At 39.4% G+C, this 20,568-nt stretch overlaps 1 protein-coding gene across 1 annotated transcript in view; it reads left to right on the top strand.

Moving 5' to 3' along the window:
• The first annotated feature begins 6,046 nt into the window (after nucleotides 1-6,046).
• Nucleotides 6,047-20,568, top strand: part of LOC134845736 (ubiquitin-ribosomal protein eS31 fusion protein-like) — a 45,149-nt gene continuing 30,627 nt past the window's right edge. The window contains exon 1 of the mRNA XM_063862800.1: nucleotides 6,047-6,059. The gene's annotated coding sequence lies outside the window, so the exon portion shown is untranslated. The remainder of the gene's footprint in view (nucleotides 6,060-20,568) is intronic.

Here is a 20,568-nt window from a genome sequence, read left to right as displayed (position 1 = left end):
AACTTAAGGAAAAGGCAGAACGCTATTCCACTCAAATGTCCAATTAAGATGTTGTTACAGTTCCAGTGCAACATGTATCAGTACGTGGGACCCTGTTGATAAATTTGTGTATAAATCCGGCCGCATCGTGCAAAATAGCGAGCAATCGTAAAAATAAGGAATTTTTCAAGTATTTGTTTAAGGAAGAGTTATCAATACCAATCAAGTCACCATAAGGTCTCAATTTAATTAAAATGTCGTAATTAAGATTATCAGAGCTAACACAAAACAGCGAACATGCAGCTAGAAAAAAGTTGCGTAGGTTAGAATTATCAGGATAAGTTTGTTTCAAAGACGTAAAAATTTCGTGAATATTTTTTAAATCATTAGGAGTTACTATGCTTTTTTGCAATTTCTTTGTTTATTTTTTCCAACACCTCTCCAACCTGCTGAATTTCAAGCCAGTGGAAATAAAAGTGACTTTGCAGATACCATTTAGACTCATTAAGATAACGGTGGTAATTAATTCAATAAACCACCGGAAGTTTTTTGTATTTTGATTGCTTGTTGAAACATTGACTGATTTTTCTTTCCAAGTCTTTCTCAACCCATATTGAGTTAAAGTCAAACGAATAGTCGAATGCGTTTTCATAATCAGCAATATTCCAATCGCTCACAGTACCATAATTTTGTTTTGTAGAAATGCACCAAGAGATTTGTTGAAGCTCATTCAAATCAAATTGTTCTTTGAAAATCAACTCGTATTCTTTCTTTGAAATTTCCTTTGCCTTTCAGAGAAAGACGACGTAGCCTTCATTACAAAGTTTGAAAATGAATTTTTTCCTGCGGTTGAAAACTTATTTAATTGTAAATGTCTATTATCAAAATCTTCAGTACACCAAGTTCCCTCTAATTTCATTTTTTTTTATTTCAAAATTTACAAATTTATAATCTGGTATATTTTGCCCAGAAACGGCCGCCGCCTTTGGATAGTAAAGTCAATTTACTGCCTTTTCACCATAAATTATATGTCAAGTTAAGGAATTAGCTTACTGCTGCCAACAGTTAAGCTACGCTGCCAAAATCGCCGGCGAATTTTTATTATATACCATAAAAGTCAATTCCCAGTTCACTAACAAATTTCAACTAGGTCGAAAGTTCATTTTCCCGAAACAAATATAACAATTAAAATAATTCATCTTATTAACAAGGGCCAATAACTGGGACCCCAAAAATTAGAATTAGGAAGAATTTTGTATCGTGTCCCTTGTTGTTAAGCTAAACTTAGCAATATCCTAAGTAGGGGGTCTTCTGCTTTTTGGGTGGAGAATTTCTTTCCATTACAAAATTCTAGGATTAGGGTCCTCCAAAAAATTAAGGACCCCTTTCCTAGGACATTGCTTTACGTGAGAACCCCCCTTAAAAAGGACCCCCCTTAGGAAGGACCCAACCCTTCCCCAACCCCCCCCCCCCCCCCCCCCCCCCGCATTGGATCCGGGAGACGATACAATACTACTTTACTAAAAAAAAACGATATCAAAATTTGATAGATAAAACGATGTTATTTGTCTGAGTTAAAGGATTTCAATTTGGTTTATTATAAACTAGAGCTTTACTTAATATGTCGTGTTTTTATGCGCTTTTCTAAATTGTTATAGCTCTTCTAAAAGCAATGTTTCCAGAAAAACATTTTGATTTAATTTGATGTGTCGACACGAATTTTTTGTTTAACAGAAATTGATGACAGTGTTTGACAGAGATTGATGATCTAGAATAAATTGATTTAAGCGAGCATCAAGTTTCTTAAACATAGTTAGAAAACGCAAAAAAAATGTTCTGTTATAGAAAAAACTAATCAGTAAGATTTTGTTTTGTGCTTTCTTTGTTTTGTTCTGTTCTCCATTGAGTAAACAGAAGACGGATAGTGTAAATGGCTGGAAATGAGAGAATACATGAAGAGTAATCGTGTCTTAGTTTAACAGTCGTAAGAGAAATTGCATAGTTTAAATTGCCTATTCAATTGTTTTAGTATGAATTTCAAACCCTATCAATAAATTGAAGTTTTGTTGCAATTCCGAAAAAATTGATGAAAATTTTTTTCCAATTAGTTCGTGTATAATACAAAAAACAGCTTCAAAGTCTTTTAGCTCGACTTATTCTACTGTATATTTCAAAATTAGTTTCTTGTCAATCATTTTTGAACTAATTATATAAATTCTCAAAGTTCGTGGAAAATTTTCTCGGAAAATATCAAATTGATAATTTGCTATTTCAAAAAAGTTGGTTTTTGGAAGAAAACGTTGCATAATCGGCGTAAGGAAAAATTCTGCAGTAGTTTAATAATTTTAGGTTCAATTTAATTTTGTTTGCATTTGAAACAAATGTTCCCAGGACTTTTTCTTGTGGAGCGCCTAAACATATATCTACCAAGGCAAAACTGTGATAATACCATTTGTTTCAAAACTTTTTATTCATTTCAATTGCGCTTGATGGGAATCCTGGAGTTCGAGTTTAGTCTTTGGAAATTAAAAACTTGTTGGGGTCAAAAGCTTTTGATGAAATAAAAAAGAAGACAGCAGCGAATTGATCAGTATCAAATTAATTTTCTTGATGATCTAGTACAGTATAAAATTTTTCTGTTGAATTTCAATCTCGAAAAATAAACTCTGTTTTGCGCGTATATTTATCCTTTAAGAGTAATGGTTATCTGTAAACCTTTTCATCCTATCTGATATAGATAGATAAACATCTGGTCCTTCTTTTAAAAACAGGTTAACAAGAATTTTTTAAGGTTGTGTGGAATTTTCACGAGCTTGGTATTATCATAGAACAACGATGTAATAAGTGTCGCGTATGCTGTTTGCTTCATCTTCAAGTGCCCAGGCCAGTACATTACAAGGAACGGGCAGTTGTAATTTCCTTATTTAAACGGTTAGCTATTTTAAAACTGTTTGCCATGAAATCGTAGAAATTATTTTGTGGCACGGAAGTCTTGCTGATAGTTTGTAGTCCGTGTTGGACAAAACAAAACACAAAATTGAATTGTATCAATGTTGCGATCAATGTTGCGATCTATCAATGTTGCGATCTTTTTTATCAATGTTGCGATCTTCCTGGCGCTGGCGCTGGCGTTTCAAGATTACAAACTGAGCCTCGACCTAATCTAAGAAGCTCTAGGGACTCAGCTACCATTACATTCCACATGAATCGTCTGGTTTTTTTTCTGATCTGTCCTATGGAGGTATCGTGGCTCTAAAACAGAAGGAATGTGAGTGGAGGCAAAATCTCTCTTCACTTTTCAGACAAATTAGGCTATGACATCCATTTTGCAAACGTATTTATTTTGTTTTGAATTTTTAAAAACCTAGTCCAATAGAATATCTATGCTGCTTAAGTGTAACTTTCAATCTTAAATTTTTTCACGGGTTGACAATCAACCATTGCAGTTTTAAATTTTTCCGTAAAGCCTTGAAAATTTACACACCAGCAGGTTCTAGTTTTAAAGTCAGTTGACATTTTTCATTATCAAAAAGGGGCTCAAACCAATACTTTTAAAGTTCGTTTACTGGAGGCACTACCCATTTTGCTGAATCAAATCAAAAACTTATTGCATCATCTTATGTTCCATCCTCGTGCTCCGAACAAAATTTTTTACTTGAGGTACTTTCAGCTCTTTCTGCTGAGGCTAAGAAAGTAGTTAAAACTAGTAATCGAGCAAAAAAACAACCCTGCCACCTTTAGCTGTCTGGAAAACTACTTGAAAAAACTGGTTATGTTTCATTTTTAAAATCGTTACTTCCTATGATGAGTTTATAAAAATGAACGGTTTTTTTCAAAAAATCTTTGCAAAAAAAGAAAAGATTTGATCTTACTAAAGCAATTTTTAGGAAGTAAAACCCATCGTGGGCCTTAAGTTTTTCCGAGTTTTTTTTTCTTTTCTATAATTTTTTAATATAATTTTTTAATAAACTGTTTTTTGCGACAAAATTTGCCCAAATGGGAGCTCAAGATTAAAAAATCATCCTCGGTTTGATTTTCAATATCGGTCATACTTTTTCATACTAACCTATGATTATACTGTACTGCGTACTTGTGGTCGTTAAGATCAAACATAGCTAATTTTCTCTGTATTTAGGCTCAAGCCATTGTTTTTTTTTCATTTTCAATATGTTTTTCAAGTCTTAGTGAAATAGCATATAGTCGCAGGCTAGATTTTTATCCCAAGTTGGCTACTAAAAACCAAATGTTTTTTTGGCCTGAATTTTTTTTAAGCGTCTTTTTGTTTCAGCTATTGGATGTTGGTTTTCGGGGTCAGCATGTTGTGTCCGGTCCTCCGACATAATGATGAAACTTCGGTACAAAGATTACTCGGTTTACTGACGGCACCATGAGCATACTTTCAGATTTCTGGGTGGTGCAATGAAACGAGATACAACATAGTATGTCTATTAAGCGAGTTGAAGGAAGCGCTAAAAATTGTTTTTTATAACAAGTGAGCAATTTAAGCTTTCCAATCCTCAACTAAGTTTCAGAAGGATGTGCAGCATTTTCAAATCCTCGTTACTTATCACCAACCATTGAAGTTTTACAAAAACAAACTGTCGCTCTGCGGGTATTTTTTTGCAACGCGTTTAGGTCCGATGTATCTGAACGTGTTGCCGATGACAGTTGATCACAAAAATCAATCTGTAGTTGATAAGTCTTACTTCAAAATGGAACATCTGATTTTTTTGGGTACTTTAAGTTCACTTATAAGGTTCAGGAAACTACTTAGCGGTTTCAAGAAGTAGAGCCCGGCAATGCTGTTGAGTTTTCATATTATGTCTTTAAAAACTTGGGGAACAGTTTTATCCGTAACGGCTTCTGACTCAGTTGGAAAAAACTTGAATGCTTCGTACATCCCGAACTCAGTTTTAAAGGTTTATTGATTTTTTTTGGGTTGGGGTATGTAAATCAGCTCTTTTTGAGTGCTTAGACATTGATTTTTTTAAAGTTAGGAGCCAAAAAAGGGACATTATGTCATCCGAAGAGGCAAGTCTCATTCCTCTCATCATATTTCTTTCATCGAGCTGGCTGCTGATTAGCTTAAGATTTTGCTCAAGATCTGTCTGTTGAGGGCTTGACCAGAGGAATTAGGCAGTGAAAAAACATAAGCTTTTGTTTTTTTGTTCATCACAGAGCTCATAGTTGCTGCTTGTTTATGACAACTTCTTTTCGGTTGATCTATGATCCAAGAGAACACGCGAGTCCTTTGCAAATCTCTTGAGTACTCCAAAATTTAAAAATGGGCTGTAATTGAATAATTATCTAGCACCAAGTCATCGCCGATGGAAGCTTCATTCGCAGTATTAAGATTAACCGCAAGAGAAATTGAAATTTTTGAATTTAGAGTCGATCAGAAATATGTATGCCAAAATGATGATAACAGTTTGGATAAAAATTTATTTTAATTCAAATTAAATGTACTGAGGGTGTTTAGCAACTTTGAATTTTTCATTTTTCTGGTTTTTTCTCCTCTTAACGGATGGCGTAAAGGTACAAAAGGAACGCATAAAAGTTCGTATTGAAGGTCTGGCAGCTTCAGTGACTCGTGAAAACCGAGTTTGATATTCAATTTTACTTCGTTGCTACATTTCTGAGCATGTCGAATATTAGCTTTCCTCAGATGTTCTTTCATATGGTTTTAACAAAAGAGTTTTTCACTGAACTGGATTTCTGAATTCTTAATTAATTTGGAAGTTTCGCGCGCAATAATTTTTAGCTGGATAGTGTTTCTCTTAATGTAACAATTGCTTAATCCATTTGATGTAGACTAGTGCATTTCACTATTTCATTTAAGTCTTACTTCGTTCTACCATTCAATATTGCTTAAAAGTATCAGCAATATCACACCTCAGCCTTTAAATGTTAATTTTTGTTGGATCTTTTTTTCCTGTCTCGTTGAATAGCGCGAATTTTATGATTCAAAAGGACCATTAAAAGCTATTGTTTGAGTTGTTGAACCATGCTATTGATTGAGGTAATTGAACCTGGTGTTTATCACAAAATTAGCCTAATAATTGTGATAAACTTATTAAATAGTTTCATGTGATATTACGATAATGGTACGCTTGTTAGAAAAAGTCCGGGCGTGGCGTGGATATGAGAGACAAGCTCGTCAAGCCGCGATACTCCCCTTTTACCAGGACACCTCGCCGGGATCTCCACCGGTGAAAAACGAGATTGTAATCGCTTTCATTTCTTTTTTGCTATTAGTTACTTAAATCCATTTTTCTACAATGCAATTAACAGTCTATTCTTTCTCTTGTTTTGCCTCTTTTGTATCCTGTTTAGTGAATGTCCGTGCCGAAGTATAGGCCGAAGTGGCTACACAAATGGAGCAGGAAATTGATAATAGGACCTCAAGGACTAAGTACTGCAGCCCCAAAGATGTCGGAGCCACGGTAAACTCGTGCAGAGATGCAAAGCTGTCCGACCTTGCCGCTACTGTCTCGCGCTACCTACCCCTCGCAGAAACTGAACTGTGTTACTATAGTAGCCGGCTTTAATGATAACTCATCTACGGTTTCAGACCTTGCTAATGATATGAGGTTTTTAATAAAATTGATAGTTCATAAGTTTAACCAAATGTGCTTATTATCCCCAACACTAGTGTTGATTTGTTTTGTAAACATGGTATACGTTTTTCTTTCTATGGCAAAAAAAAGTTCAGTTTAATGCTCCCTCGCTTAACTTGTATTTATTTTTAAAAATTTTACCCTCCTCGCTGGTAAATTATGGCCGAGCAAATACCCATGTCTCAGGTAGCGGCCAGCAAAAGAGTCCAGCTCTATCAACAGACCACGTAGCTCAGCCCCCCTCACAACTCAAGAAGAAACATCACTGGCAACACCCGAAACAAACATACTGTCCAACGCAACTCAATCTAATCCCTCGTCCCCAGCAATCATTACAGTCCCCTTTGACTCCTCGAAACTTATCGAACATGATCTTGAATTCAAAGTAAACGATTTTTAAAAAATTCGTTAAATGGAAACCTCGCTTCATAGTTCTAAGCAAGAACAATCCCGATTTCCAGTTCATAGAAATACTGAACCAGCATCTGTTGTCCTCAGTAGACCAAACACCAAATTCTAACGTCGCAATGAAAGCAGCAAGGATTATCGCACATCTGCTGCTCCCCAAAACTAAATCAGAAAGAAACGGACCAAACTCCAAAACACTGAAACTCCGCACAATTTTATGGAAGCAAGGCCTATAAGACGAACTTTTCACTGAAACGAAAGCTCTCCAAATTAGACATCCAATACAGAAGAAGTGCGAAGTAAACGAGGAAGTTATACAACTCGAAAAACTAATGAGTACATGCAAAAACATCTGCCGCCATTGGCTGCCTTTCAGACAAAAAACAAAAGGAGTATTTCCCTGAGCGAAGTCATTGAAGGAAAAACAGTCCCCTGTATCCTGAAAAAATTTTCAAATCTGCTTAGGCCAGAAGTGTTCAATCGAATATGCTATCCACAGCTTGAGGAACGAGTTTGAGTAACCGGAAACGGACGCCATGCTACTCATTGACCCGTAAAATCCCTCAACTCGCTAAATAGACATCTTTTGTCCGGCACTACAACATGCGCTGGCCAACTCATATAAACATCCCTCAAATTTATATAACAATGACACGGTTTTGACATCTACCAAAGGCACAACGCAAGATGATACTCTACCCATGGCTATCAACTGAATTGGGATAATCCCATTCATTCATCAAGCTGTAATAAAAAACAAATGTCACCCAAAAATGGTACGCAGATGACGGAAGCGCTGCAGTTCAACTTTGCGCAATACTCTCCGCGAAATACTGGACAACCTGGATGAGAACTGAAAGGCTTTTGGCTACAATGGGAAGCCTTCCAAGTGTCAACTCATAGTGAAGGAAAACCGTCGGGAAAGCGCCATAGAGATATTCAAAGGCACAAAAATTACAATGGTAGATTTTTCTTAGAGTCCTTGGATCGGTTATACAAACACCATCAGCATTCGATAAATACATGGAAACTGAAATTAAAAAGACAACTATTCTAGCAAAAAAAAAGCTTTCCAAAATGGCATAAACATCACCACAAAATGTGTACTTCTACTAAACAATTTGAAATCAAAATAAATTAAACTTTCTAAGCAGAACAACTCCGGAATAATTCAAGAAATGAGAAAATAATTCATGAATGGAATTGAGAAAAACGTAAAACAGCAGTTACTTCTCAGCGTTAGTGGTACAAACTATCTAACCGATGAAGATGGCAGCCTTTCTGCGCTACCACTCAGAGTGAGAGGATTAGATGTGCCATTCGACCAGAATGCTGCCAAAAAAAAGTTCGTCAAAACAAAATTATTAAAAGTAGTTCAACTGTACAAAAAGGCAGTTTGGTTTCGATGATTAAAGGTTATACTTGACAAAATGAACGGTTTGGGAAGGGTCCCTTTGATCTGACATGCTTAGTTTTGAAAAGTCGCCCAAAAAAAGTGAAATTTTTTTTGCTAAAGCTGAAAAGCCGCGAAAATCAAAACAACAATTTTTGCTGAGCGAAAACAGACAGAACTCTAAATTTAGTAGATAGAATTTAACAGTCGAACTTATTTGCGGAAGAACATTGTTAAAATTTGAACGCAGCTAAAATTGTTACGGATCACTTCAATAGAATCAAGAGGGCTACTGGGAGGATTTTTCTACCCTTCTTGGTCACCAAGATGACAGGTCTTCAACTGGATTCAAGAATCCGGAAGGGTCAAGGGAAAAAACTAAATACTGAATTTCAACAACTTTTAGCTTCCTGGTATGTCCCGAATTGAATTAAATAACATCAAGCTTGTTTTGAGATCATGAGAAGCTAGGAGTTAGGTAAAAAGGGTTGATCCATCTCCGATGGATATGATGATTTTTAACTACTGAAAAAAAACAATAGTAATGTAAGGGATCTAGCAATCTAGGGATTCTGCGACCAAGCCATGAGCTCACCATTTTCGCTTGCAACTAAGTTAATTTGCGCGGTTTGGACGATAGCCTTAAATAGTAATGACTTTGTCGACCTGATGTATATCAACCACACAAAGAACTGGCTTTGGTAGAGACGGTTAAAAGCATGTGAAGCTGTGTTTAGATGCTAGCCAGTAACTTCATAACCTAGCTTTATTTCAGGTTTTCTGGCGCTCGTGGGAGATATTTTTTCAGTATCCTGACCGGCAGACCCATTAATGAAGCACCGCACTCCGCGTTGAGCGGATGCTCACAATAAGGCCCTTAACGAGGAGCTGGAAGGGTGGTTTGGAACGCGGAAAACTTCCGGAATCACGTGGGAGGGGATTGGCCGTCCCGTCGATCCCTGAGCAGTTTATGGCCAAAAACACTTCCACTTCAATTTATACCAAGAAATTGTGTAGTAACTAAGAAAAAACCAAAAACATGAAGAATATCCAAAAAAAAAAACAAAAACAGTAGAAAAAAAACTTAAATGAAATCTATAAAATTCATCTCCCCAGACGAGATGTCATCCGACCCTCGCGTTTGTTGTTGTTCGATACTTTGTTGTTACAGGCATTTATATCAACACGGATCATAGCGATCAAATTTTTGGCCTGTTTCTGGTGCCTTTACTGTAGGATTGTTTAAATATTTAAGCACATTAATGGTAACTTGCGCTTAATCCGGGAGGGTCACGGTATAAGAGCGGAAGAATGATCCGGCAAGCACTGCAAGGAGCAGCAGGAAAGGTCTCAAGGACAACAACAATCGACTGTTGGGTATCGTTAACAAGCTTTGTATCCTTTTTGGTACAAAAAGTACGATATCAATCTGTGGGGTGTCGAGAGCGACTGCACTGTAGTGACCCCCACCGAGTTGGGAATTTCCGAGTTAAGCACCTTAATTTGGACATTGAATGGACCCGAAGGGTTGTAATACTAGTAGTACTACTAATCATACTACTCGTAATAATATTGCTATACCATTTTTTAGTTAAAAAGACCGTAAACAGTCCGATTTTTAGGATCAAAATAGTGATATTTTGACGCCTCCACAAATTGCGATTTTTGGGTATCGATACTTTTCGAAACGGATAAAAGCGTAACTCGAATAATTTAACTGAAGGAACCGGTTGAGATTAGTTCGGAGGAGGTTGGAACTAACTGGGTACAGAAATCCCAATTTTTGCGACATTTGAAAAACCGAAACAACGCAAAATAAAAAAAAATTCAAAATTTTTGAATTAGGGCAAAAAAATTATTGTTCAGATAACATACATTAGTGAATCGACAGACTTTAGAGCCCTCCTGGCCCCAGTAAAATCGAAAAGCACTAACTCTGGAAAGTTTTTCAATTGAAACGTTCTAGATCGGGTTTTGCGCATTTAACTAGAAGAGCATAGGCTTTTTGTGCTGGGATCAATAATTTTCAGGCCAATAAGACAAGAATTGCGGCAGAAATTAGGCGGAATCAATAAGTTTGAAAGTTTTTGAATTTGGATAAAAGACGTTTTGCTTTATAACTTTGGAACAACTGGACCAATCCAATTTATCTTGGTGCCGTCTTTGGAAAATTTTGGTTCATCTTGACACCGTTTTTGATATAAAATCATTTATTTAACATTCGCACGGAAGTACATACCGTCGGAAAAAAAATAGGTTATGAAATGACTGGCTAGCATCTAAACACAGCTTCACATGCTTCTAACCGTCTTTACTAATGCCAGTTTTTTTGTGTAGTCAATTGAAATTGGTTCAAAAAAGTCATTACTACTTAAAGCTATCGGCCAAACTGTGCAAATTGACTTAGTTGCATGCAAAAATAGTAAGCTCATGGCTGGGCCTCAATATCCCCAGACCACGAGGTCACTCCTTAAAACAGGGCTACTACATATTTTTTAATTTACTATTGCCTTGTTCAGTAGATAGAAATCATCATATCTATCGGAGATGGATAAACCCTTTCTCTAACTCCTTGCTTCTCATTATCTAAAAACAAACTTGATGTTATTTAATTCAAAACAATACTTTTCAGGAAGCTGAAATTTGTTTTAAATTCAGTATTTAGTCTTCTCCCAAGACCCTTCGGGATTCTTGAATCCGGTCGAAGAGCTGTCTTCTTGACGAACAGGAGGTGCAGTGAAATCCTCTCATTAGCCCTCTGCTAGTTTCTTCTGTGGCACTTTTAACGTTGAATCTACAAACCAAGGCAATAACTGGTACAAGCCCATGGATGAGATGGACAAGAGGCGCTTTTTTGTAAACTGCAGTCCAACAGACTAACATGTATTGGTATGTCCAACCTAACAATATTGGTATGTCCAACCTATATATATTATTCGCCCGGAAGTACATACCGACGGAAAGTGAAACTAGGCTATGAAACGACTGGCTAGCATCTAAAACAGCTTCACATGATTTTAACCATCTCTATCAAAGCCAGTGTTTTGTGTGGTCCATTAACATCGATTGTTATTATATCGACTAAAATAACTCAAGAAACCGGCGGTTGCTTTTAATTTGGACGTGGTTGGAATTAACTGGGTACAGAAATCCCCATTCTTGTGATTTGTGAAAAAAAACGAAACAACGCAATTTAAAATTTTTTTTTCGAAACTACTGAGTTATGGCGATAAAAGTTATTTTTTCGATAACATACACTCCTGAATCGAGAGATTTTAGAAACCGTCAACTTTCCTGGCCCCAGTAAAAAAGAACTTAATGAGTTTGATTTGGTGGATTCATCAACCCGGGGGGTGGGGGGGGGGGGGGGTCGGAATAGGATTGTTTTTGGGAAATTCTTTCAATTGAAACGTTCTAGATCGGGTTTTGCGCATTTAACTAGAAGAGCATAGGCTTTTTGTGCTGGGATCAATAATTTTCAGGCCAATAAGACAAGAATTGCGGCAGAAATTAGGCGGAATCAATAAGTTTGAAAGTTTTTGAATTTGGATAAAAGACGTTTTGCTTTATAACTTTGGAACAACTGGACCAATCCAATTTATCTTGGTGCCGTCTTTGGAAAATTTTGGTTCATCTTGACACCGTTTTTGATATAAAATCATTTATTTAACATTCGCACGGAAGTACATACCGTCGGAAAAAAAATAGGTTATGAAATGACTGGCTAGCATCTAAACACAGCTTCACATGCTTCTAACCGTCTCTACTAATGCCAGTTTTTTTGTGTAGTCAATTGAAATTGGTTCAAAAAAGTCATTACTACTTAAAGCTATCGGCCAAACTGTGCAAATTGACTTGGTTGCATGCAAAAATAGTAAGCTCATGGCTGGGCCTCAATATCCCCAGACCACGAGGTCACTCCTTAAAACAGGGCTACTACATATTTTTTAATTTACTATTGCCTTGTTCAGTAGATCAGTAGATAGAAATCATCATATCTATCGGAGATGGATCAACCCTTTCTCTAACTCCTTGCTTCTCATTATCTAAAAACGAACTTGATGTTATTTAATTCAAAACAATACTTTTCAGGAAGCTGAAATTTGTTTTAAATTCAGTATTTAGTCTTCTCCCAAGACCCTTCGGGATTCTTGAATCCGGTCGAAGAGCTGTCTTCTTGACGAACAGGAGGTGCAGTGAAATCCTCTCATTAGCCCTCTGCTAATTTCTTCTGTGGCACTTTTAACGTTGAATCTACAAACCAAGGTAATAACTGGTACAAGCCCATGGATGAGATGGACAAGAGGCGCTTTTTTGCAAACTGCAGTCCAACAGACCAACATGTATTGGTATGTCCAACCTAACAACAGGGCATGAAGTCTAACAGTTTTAGCCTTGCAGATGAACAAGCGTCGAACATAAATCATAAAGATTTTATGAGAAGAGTGATTGCAAATTTTGTCTCCAGGTTTTTCTTTCGCCACCTGGAGGGTCATTTTAAAACAAATTGCCTAAAATTTTGGGATGCTGTGGTGGACATAAAGTATCTTAGGCATAAATAGGCTCCATCAGGCGTTAAAGCCAGCAAGGCACGCCTGATGAGTGAGGCGGAAGCATGCAGGAAGGAGAAACCGCAGGAGCTGGCTACGAAGAATGTGAAAGCCGTGCTAGACGAAACGAGTGGTGCAGAGCCTGAAACTGCAACTAATGATTCTAAGATTGACTATAGGGCAGCACCAATAGATGCCCTGGATAGAGTTCAACAAAAGTTAGCGACAAAGGAAACAGAACAAAAAGCCAAGCTCGAACTCGAAAACGAGAGAACTCAAGAACAGCTCAACGCCTTTGAAGCATCAGTGGTGGAAGAAACCAAGGCACCGAGCAGTTTTCGCATGAATTTGAACATGGTTTACGGACAGACAATCGGGATGGTGCCACAAGGAAGTAAGATACAGTCAATAATCTCACTGGACAAAAAGCTTTCAATCCAGCGTAGAAGGAAATTTGGCTTCGCTTTGCCAATGAGGAAGGACTATGAAGAAACGCCGAGCCTGAAAAAACATGGAGTGAAAGACTGTCCAATTCACGCAAATAAAGATTTCAAAAGGGTTAAAATTTTATAAGGGGTTAATGCATCGAAATTATTAATGAAACTTTTTTCAATGAAATCTGAAACAGATGACGGCATATCGAGCTGCTCGAATTTTCCGGAACGCCCCTCTTCATATGCACTAGAGTCAAACAAACGGGTTTTGCTGGAGATAGAGCATCTAAGAGGTAAGATGGGGGAAGGAGAGTTTGAGTTGCTCAGGGTAGTTTTAAATCAAAACGCAGACGTTTTTTCAAAACATAAAGCAGATATTGGTGGTTGTAATTTCGTGGAGCACGAGATCGAACTAGAGGAAGGCGCCGTTCCCCACAGAGAGGGAGTGAAGCGCTTGAAAGGAGGACAGCTAAGATTCTGCTGCGATTTTCGCAACCTGCACGCGGTGACTCTGAAGGACGCTTACCCAATACCACGCATAGACGAGAGCCTCTCGAAGCTTGGCGATGCCAACTTTTTCACCAGACTGGACCTGGGTTCTGCCTTCTGGCAGGTTCCCCTGCAAAAAAAGGATAGAGGAAAGATTGCAATTGCATGTGAGTTAGGTTTGTAACAGTGGAAGAGGATGCCTTTCGGCTTGTGCAATGCGACGGCGACCTTTCAAAGACTGATGGCTCAGGCTTTGACCAGCATAACAAGGAAGTATGGCAATCTCGTGATGTGCTATAAGAATGACGTAGTGATAGTTACACCCACCTTGGAGGACCACATTGACAGACTCGATGAGGTCTTTGACTGCATAAAGAGAGCTGGTTTGAAATACAAACGCTCGAAATGCGAGATCCTTAGGGACTCAATGAAGTACGTGGGAAAATGGTACAATAGCATGGCATGAGGCCATATGCGGTTGCGGTGGAGGCTGTGTTAACATGGAAGGCCCCCAAATGGACACGCAGTTGATGAGCATCCAGGATTTGCGAATATTTCATCGAACTTTCGTAAAAGATACGCAGACAAAGACTACCCGATACAGCACCTGATGCGCAACAAAGGGAAGAAGTTCGAATGGAATGAAAGGGCACAGAAAGCCTTCCAGAGCATAAAGCGGGAGCTGTGCGAAGTGACAGTTCTGGTATGCCCACGTAGAAAGTCGTGTATGTTCTCGACACCGATGCTTCTCCGGAACACAGCTGCAGGAACAAGAATGGAATAGGAGTACAGTTCTCCGTCGCATTGAATATGGCAGTAAGATGTTGAGCGACACTGAGATGAAATACGGTGCGCCAAAAGCAGAATTGTTTGTGGTAGTCAACTTCGTGGTGAAGTATCGCGCCTACTTGGGGAGTGCTCTCTTCAAGTTGCGAGTGGGCAACGAGCATTAACCTGGTTGAGAACTTACTTGATGGAACAGAGCTACATTGGTAGATGGATAGCCAGGTTGGATGGCTACCACATGAAAATCGAGCACATGATGCGTGACAAGCACCAGAATGCTGACCGCCTCAGCAAGAAAACTGAGTTTTATGAAAAATTGGAACAGAAGCAGACCAATCAAGCGGAGATCAATGAAGGGTTCTCGTTTTTGAACAAAGAGGCTTACGGAGCACTTTACTTGACGAGATGGCTGCCTAAGTCAGGACATCCTATACCAGGACATCCTGAATTACCAGTGGAGAAAGCGGCAGAGATCAAGATCTTATCTAAGAACGATCCAGTGCCCTTGGATCTGTTGATACTTTCAAACCTGTTTCAACAGGAACTCTCTCCTATGAACATTAACAGCATGTCTTTGCTAAAGAAAACGGTGAAGAGCACACCAGGATTGATGCAGAGAAAGAAGTGACTAGAGATGACCCTGAATGGGCAGCAGCCGTCGATTCGCTGATAATAGGTAAGAAAGTTTTGATAAAATCATCAAAACACCAGCACAAAGAAAAAAGAAGGCATTGTAGGTATTCTCAACTCTAGTATTCTCAATTCTTCAAAGCGTTTTAATGAGGACATCCTACAAAAAAAAGTAACAAGAGGTCTTGAATCGAAAAAAAAACAGTATTATTGAGGCGCTTGATAAAGGTTTGATAGAAGCCGAGTAGAAAAAATTGGATCAAAAAAATTTGGCCGGGGAGTCAAACATTGAGTAGGTACGTAGATGTACAAGACCAGGTGGATAAAGATTTGTCCTGGGAGTTTGGATGGATGAATAAATCAAGTTAATCCGAATCTGCCGTGGAGACATGCTCCACGACAGACTCATCTGTAGACGACACTTAGAAGAGATCGGAGACTGACAAGTACTCGAACAGGAAATCGAGCACGGGATCAGAATTGTCAGAGTTGGCGATCCACACATTACTGTTGGAGACTCGAGCAAGAGACTTGGCCAGGGAGTTGTATCAGGACCCTGATAGTGATCGCTACCTGTTCCCGAGTGAGAAAGTCTTTGATAACGCGGCAGATGACCTGAAGATGAAAGCGGTGTCAAAACGTTCGATGAGCCTATTACCACAGAAGGAAGCAGTCAGAATTGACCTAGAATCTTTTAATCAGGAGACAAAGCCATTGGCAAAGATTTGATGTGTTAAGATGGAAGATGACGCGCATCAACTCAATGAGCTGAACGGTCACCTGAGCGTCTCGAAGACATACTTGAATGCAAGATACAGACTCTCAGACTTACTAAGAGTGCAGAGAAATGTCCACATGACAAGTAGCTTGAAAACGTGGATCAAAAATGTGGCACCAGACAAACGAGCCCTGGAAGAAGATAATTACCTAATCTTGAGACAGTAATATATGCAAAAAGAGAGACGGTTATATCTGAACAAGTATGGTATCGTTGCTTGCAAAAGGAGAGAAGAGGACAAAATCCAATACAATTACAACGCAAAAAAGTTGCCGCAACTCTATCAAACGGAATTTTTAATCAGGTCACATGATCAGATGAGCCATCGAGGAATCGATAAAATATACCTGCGGAGTTTGAAACGCGTTGAGTGGCCTGGGAGGAAGAAAGCATGCGAGAGGTGGGTTACGGCATGTCTGTCTTGCCAACAGATGAAATATCCTAGTAAGTTGCGATTTCCATTACAGTCAATCGAGTCATCCGAGTTTATTGAAGTGGTGCAGATCGATTACCAGAAGATATGTATGATAGACAGTGGCTATAATCAGGTCTTGATGATGCTCGATCACTTCACCAAGTATGCAGAGGCCATGCCATGCATAGCTTCCTCTGCCGAGGAGACTTGCGATCATTTGATCAATACATGGATAGCAAGACATGGATGCCCGTTGACATTCCAATCATACAATGGAACTGCCTCAGGCTCATTCTACGACATACCATTCCCAAACAAATGGCTGAGTAGAAAGACAAAATCGGACTTTGGTGTCGATGTTGAGGGTGTATTGCTCCCGATACATGACAGATTGGGATAGATATGTTCCACAAGTGATGGGATCTTACGAGAGTACGCAAAATACTACCACATGAAATAGCCCACACGTGATGTTGACTGGACTTGAGAAGGCATTGACGTTGACTTTCATTTATCCGCAATATGATGGAAAGAAGACATTGCCACAAAACTATGTAAGGACTGTGATCAGACGTCAACAGGAGCTAAAAGGTTTATGTAGACGAAATACGCAACAAACTCAGGCGAGGCAGAGGAAAATAATGTGATAAGAAAGCAGCTGGTGCAAAAGTTTACACAGTAGGAGACTACATGCGGGTCTTTCATAACGTTATCCCGCCGATTGGATCGAAGAAACTCCTGACGAAAAGGAGGGGACCGTTCATGATTATAGAAGTGAATCAAGGAATTTTTTTACAGACTGAGTACCGGTCGAGCTGCGAACTTTGAAAACATTAAACCACGCAACCCGTCCACAGAAGATTGGTTTAAACTGGAAGACATGGAGGAGTGCGATTACCTAATGATGGATCCTGCTCGCGAAGTCAATGAGAAAGGCACTAGGTAAAAGAATGATGCCACTGGAAGAAGAAACAAGCCCACCGACTGGGTTTTAATGAAATAATTGATACGGATGAAGAAATCTTACCCTATGCAGAAGAGGATTGGGACAACCCCGAAAAGAAAGAACTTCACAAGAACATGGAACCAGATCTACCCTTTTTGATGCAGACACGACAAAGTGACAGGGCAGGACCCGTAAAGAACTATAACCCTTAAAGAGACGACTTCCTAGTGGACAGGATAGACCTGAGAATGATAGTAGAAGATTTGATGGGTCTGGAGGAGATAACCGGTTCACGAATGGAAGACAACGATTGGATCGACAATCGGTCTAAACCCGAAGTGGAATTTGACGACGAACAGCAGCAGTCTTAAGAACAAGAATTGTCGAACCTGCGCGTGTTGGAGTGGTTCAACGAAATGACATCAGACCCAAAAGAAAACAAGAGTCGAGGACGCGGACCGCGAGAGCAAGAAATTCATAAGGAATGATAATCATGATCCTTCCTGTGCAGCTCAGGAAGGACCCTTGTTCATTCCTGCGTCCAACCTCAACTTAGTATCCCACAAGCGATCGACAGGGACGTCGACGGATGTTTTTGTCTGGAGAGTGAGTGTAGGACTTATCCATACTGAAAATTTTTTAAGAAAGAATTTTGAAAATTGCAAGATAAATTGGTGATTTAGAGACAGAAATGAAGACCCTAAGGAAACAGACTACGGAAAATAGTAAAGTCTTATCTTGACTTGACAAAATAATACTCAAGTAACATAAAACTAACGGACAGCGATTTTATACTTTCCGATAGGACTTGTGCGATAGCCATTACCGCGGATACGAGTTTCAGAACAGCATTAGCAGCAGACTTTAGTATAGAGTGGAAAAACATTGAGTTTTTGTGGAAGCATAGACTGTGAATAGGGGGTGAAGCAGCTTTGCCACCGGCGGTTTTGTGGATACCAGGGATGTATCTATGGTTCTTGGTGGCGAGGGCGACGGAGAAGCAGCATGTGGACGCCAAGGATCTGGTTTTGTCCCTGACGTGACTAAGAGACTTCCTGCTGGAGAGGTGAGTGAAAGAACTATCACTTCCGGTGTATGACACGAACAAAGGACGACTGCATCCTCTTCAGCTGTACGCGCTGAGACATATGTTCTTATCGGATACCAACATAGAAGTGTATCTACATAGAAGTATTATTTGAGTATAGGTTAAGTGTAAGTTGACTATAGGATGTGTTATGTGTTATGTTTTTATGTTACTAGGATCTTGGGGTTGGAAGGGTTAGTGACTACTAATGCTCAAACGATAGATGTAGGAACAGATCCAAAATTGTAGATTGTTCACTTTTAAATCAGTTTCCGAGATTTTATACTCAATTGAATTTTTTTAAGATCAAAATCTTTTTATCTGACTGTTTTTTAATACGTTTTAGTTCGATTTGGGAGCAATGTTTACAGGTGTGAAATTCGTGACTTTGTTCCTCAACTTAGTCCCGACGAAGTTTGGGACTAGTCAATCAGAAGACAGATACAACCTCAGGCACCTCCAGATCCAAGACGACGACGACTGCGAACTGGGAAGAGCGACGTCCAGATAGGCGTTCCCTATTGAGGTCGAGACCGATAACATTCCCTTTGCATATTTACAAGCAAGATTTGATGAAATTTTACCTTCAAAGCAGGAAGATTTGCAGCTGATGCGATGAGAATGCTGAATGGCGCGAGACTCAGTAAATGGACTGTACTCGATTGTAGGTGATGACTGGTTGATAGCAGAAGAGATTTACTTCAGCTCTACGACAGCATTACGGTTTGCTGACCTTGAGGAACTGCCCTCAAACAGCACCATGGGTCTTTTGAAGGCCAGACCATTGCATGATGTAAGGAAGAATCACAGCGAGCAAACTAGAGAAGAGAGACCAGGAAGTAGAGCACCAACGGGGCAATTTGTGAAGATGTTTTAAACAAGCGCGAGCACCTCCAGCTCATGTGAGGAAAGAGTTTATCCGAAGCAATTAAAACAAGAATGTGATGCTGAATGATTCGGTGAACTGAAATTCAGAATAGACGAGACCATCTTCTCTGTGTACGACAAATCAGAGATGAGAAGGGCGAAGATACTAGTGATTGTGAGATCGGACTTCGTGAACACCTCAAAGTCCTTGTTTTGGCCCGATGTGATAATGTTGGCGGGAACTGATCTGGATTGGATGCAAACCATATCAATGCTAATTGCGGTTCAACGAAAAACCGAAATGAATCTGATAACAATCGTGTTAACCGGTATTAATGATCGTGTGCACAGCAGAGGTCTCCTGAGCAGACTCAGAGAGCCAGCACGGGCGGAAGCTGCGGTGTGGCCAGCAATTAAAGAAATTCTGGAGTCTCTGGGCAAATTTCAATAAAATAAAGGAAGGCATTTCATAAAAGAAAGCATATTCCAGAAATAACGCCAAAGCCAGTATGCAAGGATAGCGCTCCTCTCAGAAGGGAAATGTGATGTGATGATACCTGCTCCAATTTGCGAAGTGAAGGCGATGAATATGAGACTTCCTCGGTCAAAATTGCCTGCAGTATGGTCAGATTTATTAAACGCTATGAGAGGCTTGAAAGACCATTAATTACCCATGCTTGTGTTGGACAAAGTGTTGGGATTGGAACTGTCCATTTTCAACAGGCAGCTCAAGATGAAGCAAAAAAACGATGATGATCATCCAATGATAGTGGAGATGTTTAGTGAACTTGGTTCAGACGAATGGAGTTCGATGAGGAAGAAAAACCAAAGAGGCAGAATGCCAAGTAAACGAAAGCTGACTTGGGAGCTATGGTCTTGCGAGCAAAACCGGAGGCAAAGGAAAACAAGTGGCTGCACTTTACTCCACGGATAGCAGCATTGGGCATAGACGCTTTCGACCGGGGCCCACCGATGATCCCAAAGATACACGCTGACCTGGTACGAGAATTGAATTCGGCGGAAAACGAAGGAGAGAAGTCAACGGAGTACAGAGATAGAACGTATCAGACGACACTCGAGACAATCTGGACAGGGAACATGCGAGGAGAAGAAGGTTTTGAAAGGACGGATAGCATGTTGGGAAGGTTGGGAGGAGGATGGCCCACGCCCTTCCTGACGAAAACTTACC

This window comes from Symsagittifera roscoffensis, chromosome 1, assembly GCF_963678635.1.
Source record: "Symsagittifera roscoffensis chromosome 1, txSymRosc1.1, whole genome shotgun sequence".
In the NCBI taxonomy this organism is placed as follows: domain Eukaryota; kingdom Metazoa; phylum Xenacoelomorpha; order Acoela; family Convolutidae; genus Symsagittifera; species Symsagittifera roscoffensis.
This window is presented reverse-complemented; position numbering and strand designations above follow the sequence as displayed.